Source organism: Capsicum annuum, chromosome 1 (genome assembly GCF_002878395.1).
Source record: "Capsicum annuum cultivar UCD-10X-F1 chromosome 1, UCD10Xv1.1, whole genome shotgun sequence".
NCBI classification, from domain to species: Eukaryota; Viridiplantae; Streptophyta; class Magnoliopsida; order Solanales; family Solanaceae; genus Capsicum; species Capsicum annuum.
In genome coordinates, this window is record NC_061111.1 from 159,375,018 (window position 1) to 159,382,063 (window position 7,046).

Consider the following 7,046-nt stretch of genomic DNA (forward strand, 5'->3'; position numbering starts at 1 on the left):
ATGTAATATAGTTCAATTGTGACTTAAGTGATGAATTCATGTTTTACCCTTATGTTCAAATGACTCCCATGCTATTGATGTGTAATATAGATGTTGTTGAAATGCTCATGATGCTAGAATATAGAATTATGACATTGATTATATACATTCATTCCATGTACAAGATTATGATAATCATGTACTTCATGAAATCCCCAACTTATTGTATTATGAATTGTTGATATTGGTCATGTGTTCAAGAAGTGTCAAGTCTTGTCAGTTTCATGCTAATGAGTCCTGGGTGTACTTGTACCCTATAATTTAGTTGTATGCCTAGAGCCAATATCATGTTTTCACGATATCCTCAGTCAAGCCATGTTAAGTAGAATTCAGTCAGTCATGTGACTCAGGAAAACTCAGTAAACTTATTAATCCCAATAATCTCAGAAAGATCAGTACTTCAGTAATCTCAGTAGTATTCTGTTAGTCAATGAAACTCAATGAACTCAGTCCAGTCCAGTTCAGTTAATCATGTTCAGTGTCTATTCAGATGGGAGTAGGATTTAACATCGAGTGAACCCAAGGATGAGGACATATATACTGACAGTTGAGGGTGTGATCCTTAGAAGAAATCCTTGTATTCTAGAACTATGTAGCCAGCATAGGTTGAGACATCAAAAATGTTAAATAAGGGTTGATGAGGTGGATAAACACTATCAGATGAGGGTCCCACCATTCTCTTTTGGGGACATTGCCAGATGAGGGTAACTCACAGCTTGTTCTTACTAGTGGAGCGGTATTGACACCCTTCTAATTAGGGTTACAGATTATACCCCAACTCAGCTATATTGCTTTATTTGGGTCATGTCGGTTAGATGATTACCTTCCACAGCTTTAGTTATAGATTCAGTCTTCAGAATAGAACTCAGTCTAGTTCTACAGAAATCAGGACTGTCAGATATAGTCGCTCAGCTCAGTACAAAACTCAGTTAGTTCCATTAGATTTTAGGACTATTAGACACAATCACCCAGTTAATAGTATATTAATTATACGAAATTCATGTTACCTGTATTCAGATTTCAGGTCTGTCAAATACAATTAATCAGAACTGTTAGAAATAATCATTCCTTTATCAATTATACGACATCAGTTCCTCAGTACTCAATAGACTTATCCATTCAATATCCCAGTATTAGAACTCAGATATCAGAAAATCCACATTATCAGAATTCATGAGTCGGTGTTATCATGATCTCAGTTACTATTATGTATTCATGCATGTATTCTCACGTTCATGTTATACAGTCAGTTAGCATTGTTCATGCATTTTAACCCTTTGCATTCAGCCTACCTCACTTGCATACCAGTACATTCAATGTACTGACGCATTTGCGCTATGGTGTTTTATACCATAGGTTTAGAAGCACGAGCTCCCGAGCATCCTTAGTAGATCAGACATTCAACAACCAGATTAGTAGTGAGTCCTCATTATTCGAGGATAGCATGGTTATTTTATAACTTTATTATTTTAGTAGTTCATAGTTAGTTGGGGAAATCTCCCATCAACTCCACAGATTTCAAATAGTTTAGAGGCTTTCATGCTACAGCATGTTTTAGATAATTTATTTCAGTTTTGGATATTGTTATACCCCATTACAGACATTATTTTATATTTAGTATTAGTTCAGTTTTGAAACTTATGGACTTACAACTTATATTCTGCATAATTACAGTATATTATTCATTGGTCAGTTACAGATATCAATCATAGGTTAGATTATGGTCCTTCGGGGTCATGAGCATCGTGTAACATTTCAGGTACTAGATTCAGGGCATTACATAAAGCTCCGGTAGTTTCTCCAGCATAATTTTTAAGAAAATTCCTCTCTCTGGGAGTAGCTTTGTCCTCAAAAGATCTTTGTAGTTATGAGTGTGGAACTTGGGTGCCATGAATTGGATGTGATCATACTTATCTATGATTTTATCCTAAAAGAACTAAGCACACATTATATCTTTCGATGGCATTTCAATCATGCAAATTGTGCTATATTGATCACTAGAGTTAATTGGTCTAGGTGTTTCGTGTTGCTTGACTAAAATTAGAAATGCAGGATTTTTGGCATGGCAGGAAACCGTCGTCAGTTACTACGATCGCGAGTCAGGACCATGTTTACGTTACCATGATTGTGGTCTATGACAGTGGTCATGCTACCTAAGGCTGGTTTTGTGTAAGCTCTGCATGTTCAGATTTCTTCCAAATTTAAGCTACTAGAATGTTCTACAATATGGATGCATATGATGATCATCGGAACAATGCTAATAAGGGTGTAAATATGCCCTTTAGAAAGAAAATATTAATATTGAAAGTTTATTTGAGTATTTTATCAAACACTTGGTGTACATATCTAATTTGTCTACCTATTTCATACATCATTGGGTACTCATGATTTCCTCACTTGTGTGCACACCTTAATCAAACAACCAACATCACACCAATACCAACTATAACAACATGGAAAGCATAACAATTAAAATTTTAGGCCCTTTCTTAATCATGAATTCTGTGGCCTATTTTCAAAAGTAAAGGCATAGATTCATGGCACCATCGGAGTTGTGGTGCGAAGGGATGCAAGGATGCTACTTGAGAGCTCATAAACTTGGCCAAAAATTAGCCCAAATTAGAGAGTACAATATTAAAAGGGAGTGTGAGGGAAATGAGGAAAACTAGGGGTTAAATGGTAGAAGTGGTCACGACCTCGGTCAAGGGACTGCATTCGCAAAAACCTGTGTTACTGCAATCGTGCTTAGGTACCGCGATCGTGGTAACTGAGCAAAATTTTGCTCCCCTATTTTCCCCTATTCAGCATTTTACTCAATTTGGACACATTTCTCCCCTGTTCATTTTATCCAATGCACTTTATAGTGCCATGAATTCATGGGTTATTCATATGCAAAGGATAACATCTACCCTACAAAAACATAGCAAAAAAGGATACAGGCCACTCTCGTGGCAATTATGGGTTGCCTCCCACCTAGCACCTTAGTTATCGTTGTGGCACGACGTCTTCCTTCCTTCATTCTCAAGGTGGGTTTTTGAAATCCTCTTCATTCATCTTCTCATTTTAATATCCACTACGGATACTACTTGTAACTCCATGGTTTGTTTCTTTGACATGTAAATTTTTGAAAGAGACCTCATCCTCTTGCACTCTAAATTTTATCTCCCCCAGCTCTGGATCAACAATGTCTCTCCTAGTGGCCAAGAAAGGATGACCAAGAATGATAGGCACCTCTTGGTCCATTTCATAATCCAATACCACAAAATTCACCGGGAGAATGAACTTGTCCAGTTTTATAAGGACGTCAAATAATATACCCACCGGCCTTTTTATAGACCGATCTGCCATCAAGAGTTGCATAGAGGTTGGAGTCGGTGTATCCAAACCAAGTTTCTTGTATATGACAAAATTCTATTAAGTTAATGCTCGCACCAAGGTCACATAGAGCTTTGGAAAATTCATGCATCCCAATTGTGCAAGGAATAATGAATTCTCCCGGTTCATCTCTCTTTTCCTCAACCTTGCTAGCCATGATAGCGGTACACCCATGAGTGACCTAAATTGTATCACCTTCAACAAGTTTCTTCTTGGACATCAAATTTTTCATCAACTTAGCGTATCTCAAGATCTCTTGGATAGCTTCAAACAATGAGATATTTATCGATAAGTTTCTAAGTTTGGCCATGAATTTCCTCAATTTGTCATTTTCCTATTTTTTATGAAAATATTAAGGTGATGGGGGAAGAGCTTGGATGGTTGGTATTTCTTAAACTTGTTTCCTTTCAACTTCAACCACCCCATCATCGCTTTCATCGATCTATTTCTCATCATTTCCCTCTATTTATTGAGTCTTCACCTCTTTTACTTTGTCCTTAGGCATATTCTTACTCACATCTCCTCTAAAAGGTTCCTTAAGTGCTTTTCCACTCCTTGTGACAATTGCTAGGATTGGAGCATCATTTTTTGGGTTAGTAATTATGTCACTCGAAAGCACACCTCTAGGTCTAGCATTTAATTGCATGGAAATTTGCCCCACTTGGGTCTCCAATTGCTTGATAGAGCGGAGTGAGACACCACTATTTGAGAGAGTTGGGAGAAATCACCCTTCAACTCATGGACAATCTTGTCCATGCCTTCTACTCTATTCAAGATCCTTGCTAACATATCCTCGGTCTTGAACTTTTTGGGGTCAATGGAACTAGATTCTTTGGCTTTAGCTCGATCATGAGGAGGGACATAATGGTCATAATTACATTTACGATCTCTCCAATCTCAATCCCGCTCACGATCCATCCAATTTGGGTTCCCACCTTACCTTTGATAGGTGGGGCGGGAACCCCCTGAGTAGTTTGCCAAGTACCGAATTTCTTCATCCAACTTATTTGCCTCTTCATCATCTTCATAAGATTTAGATGGTACGGCGTTTACCGCTTTTGCGGGTGCACCCATAACATGCTTCGTCAAGAGCTCAAGTTGGGTCATCATTTTGGCCATGTTCTCCTCCTTTTATTCTTCTTGTTTTCTTTGTTCATTAGCCACCACAGATGTAGTAGAAGGGGTTTTGAAAGATTTGGTACCTCGGGTATGCCAACCCTAATTTTGTTTTGATACTTTTCCTATCAATTGGAAGGCCATAAGATGATGTAATCTCACTATAGAACCGCCCACCACATTATCCACCACTATTTTGTTTAATGGATCAAGAGCCCTACATAAAATCTCGAGGAGCATATTTTACGGGATGTCATGATTTGGGCATTGGGCTAACATTCCATTAAACCTCTCCTAAGCTTCAAACAACGATTCTCCATTCATTTCCCAGAAGTTCACAATCTCATCCTGCTTATTAAGCATTTTTTATGGTGGGAAGTATCTATCAAGAAACACAGTGGTAAGCTCTTCCTATGATGTAATTGAGCTAGGTGAAAGTGAGAAAAGACATAAAACCACCTCATCCGTTAGTGAGAATGGAAAAAGTCAAAGCCGGATGGATTCTTGTCTAATTTGTGCTATGTTAAATGGCGCACAAACTTCCACAAATTTCTTCAAATGGACATTCAGGTCCTCATATGCTTGACCCCCATACAACCCGTTCATTGGCAATATGTAAAGTATAAATCTAGTCATAGGAAACACTCCATTCCTAATGGTTAGCGGGATGCAAATTGTACTTTTTTATCCCTTTTTATTTAATTGACCTTCATCATCAAGAGGGGCATCGGAGGGGCCTATATTGCTTGCGTTATTGCTCATTGCTCCGTTTACACTTTGATCACCTACAAAAGATTCAAAAATACAAATAAAATAAATTACACCACTCCAGGTTTTCCCAAGTAAGAATGACACCACACAAGAGAAATCTATATTTCACTCCCCGGCAACGACATTATTTTGATAACACTCAACTCACTCTTATAATTGAGGGGTGAGGCAGTCGTTGTCAAGTAACCTGATTTGAATAGGGGCTGAGTCTCAAGGAGTGAATTATAGACTTCAAACCCTATGGGTGTTCAAATTACTATGAGGTTACCCTGAATGCTAACAAAAACGACATGCAAAATAAAATGTGGGGATTTTTTTGGAAACTCTTTGTACAATCTTTAGCAATTGATCAAGAGATGACACTTTTGTTTTAAGCAACAATGTTGGGGGAAATCTTGGGATTATCTCTACCTAAAGGTAAAAGTATATGAGTTAATGATGGTTTAGTATGAAATTTGGTTGTTGAATAAAGGATAGGCTAAGTCTAAGGTCATTATGGTTAACTTTTGATAAAACCATAACGATTTCACCTGTTGGTTCTTTCGAGCACCTAACAAGTGTGAATTTCATAATCACCCAAAACCTTAATCAAGTATCCCTATTTTAAGGATGATGCTCTTGACATGATTTACACTCCTAATACACTTACTTCTAAGTTTGTAAAAGGGAGCAAACCATAGGCTTAATTGACCACCATTTCCTTGTCCCTCTTTAACCCTCTTTCAAGGATGTTATGGGTTACCTCATATTTACTTTCATCTCTTTTTTGAGGATGATAAAGTGTTTCTAGAGTTTGGTATTTTCACCCATTAAATTCCAACTCATAAGCTCAAGCAATAGTGAAATCCTTACTCAACAACTAACAATTATGCAAACACAATAATACCACACACAAACTACACTCTAGTTCAACATAATCCCAAGAGTAAATTACTTAGCTAATCATGAAGAAATTAAAGAGATATATACCATAAGCATTATCCAAAGCATTCATTCTTCACAAAAATGCTAAGAAATGAAGCCTCCAAAATTAGTTACACACTTTCCCAATTAGGATTTCAAGCTTTCAAGTCAAAATATCTTTTGAGGTAAGCAATACCCAAAGAAGAAAGTGTTTTTGTTTATATATGGTTTGGGATTCTTCCAAGTACTTTTATAGATGCGATCGTGCATAACTGTCCACGATTGTGGTTGTGTTCCACATTGTGTTAACCATCTTGACTGACCAAGATTGCGGATTGAGGACAGTGGTTGCGGTAACTGAGGTTGATGTAGTCTAGGTTTTCAGCTGTACTCTTCTTTGCTCCTATTTTATCATTTTTATCCCTAATCTACATCTTTTAATCTCCTCAAATCTATGACTGCAAAGAGTGGATATTAGTGCATTTTATCACCAATTTGTCTCATTTATTTATTTATTTAAAACAAGGTAATATGCATAAATGTTTAGTGAGAATGAGTGGAAAAATCACCCCTCATCAAAGGGACATTTATTAATGCAAATGAATCTGTGTGTGGTTACCCTTACCTTATCCGTCATTCAAGGATAAATGTTTTTAGTGGGGGAGGCTAAAACATCCTGGGTTTTGACCCTTACAAAATTTCATGAAAATCCATTCTCCGGACCTAATATGACTCATGGGAATGAGCCATATGTTGGGGTATGAGTAGTATAGTCCTATCGTATGCTGACCAGTATTAGTTAGTGGGATGGTTTTGGTCACTAGAATGGGTACAACTTAGGG

General features: G+C 37.3%; 1 non-coding gene across 1 annotated transcript; it reads left to right on the plus strand.

Annotated features, from left to right (window-relative positions):
* Window positions 1-4,780: 4,780 nt before the first annotated feature.
* On the plus strand, window positions 4,781-4,886 carry LOC124892327. Its single transcript, XR_007050191.1, has one exon. It is a non-coding gene; the product is annotated as a small nucleolar RNA R71 (small nucleolar RNA).
* Window positions 4,887-7,046: the final 2,160 nt, after the last annotated feature.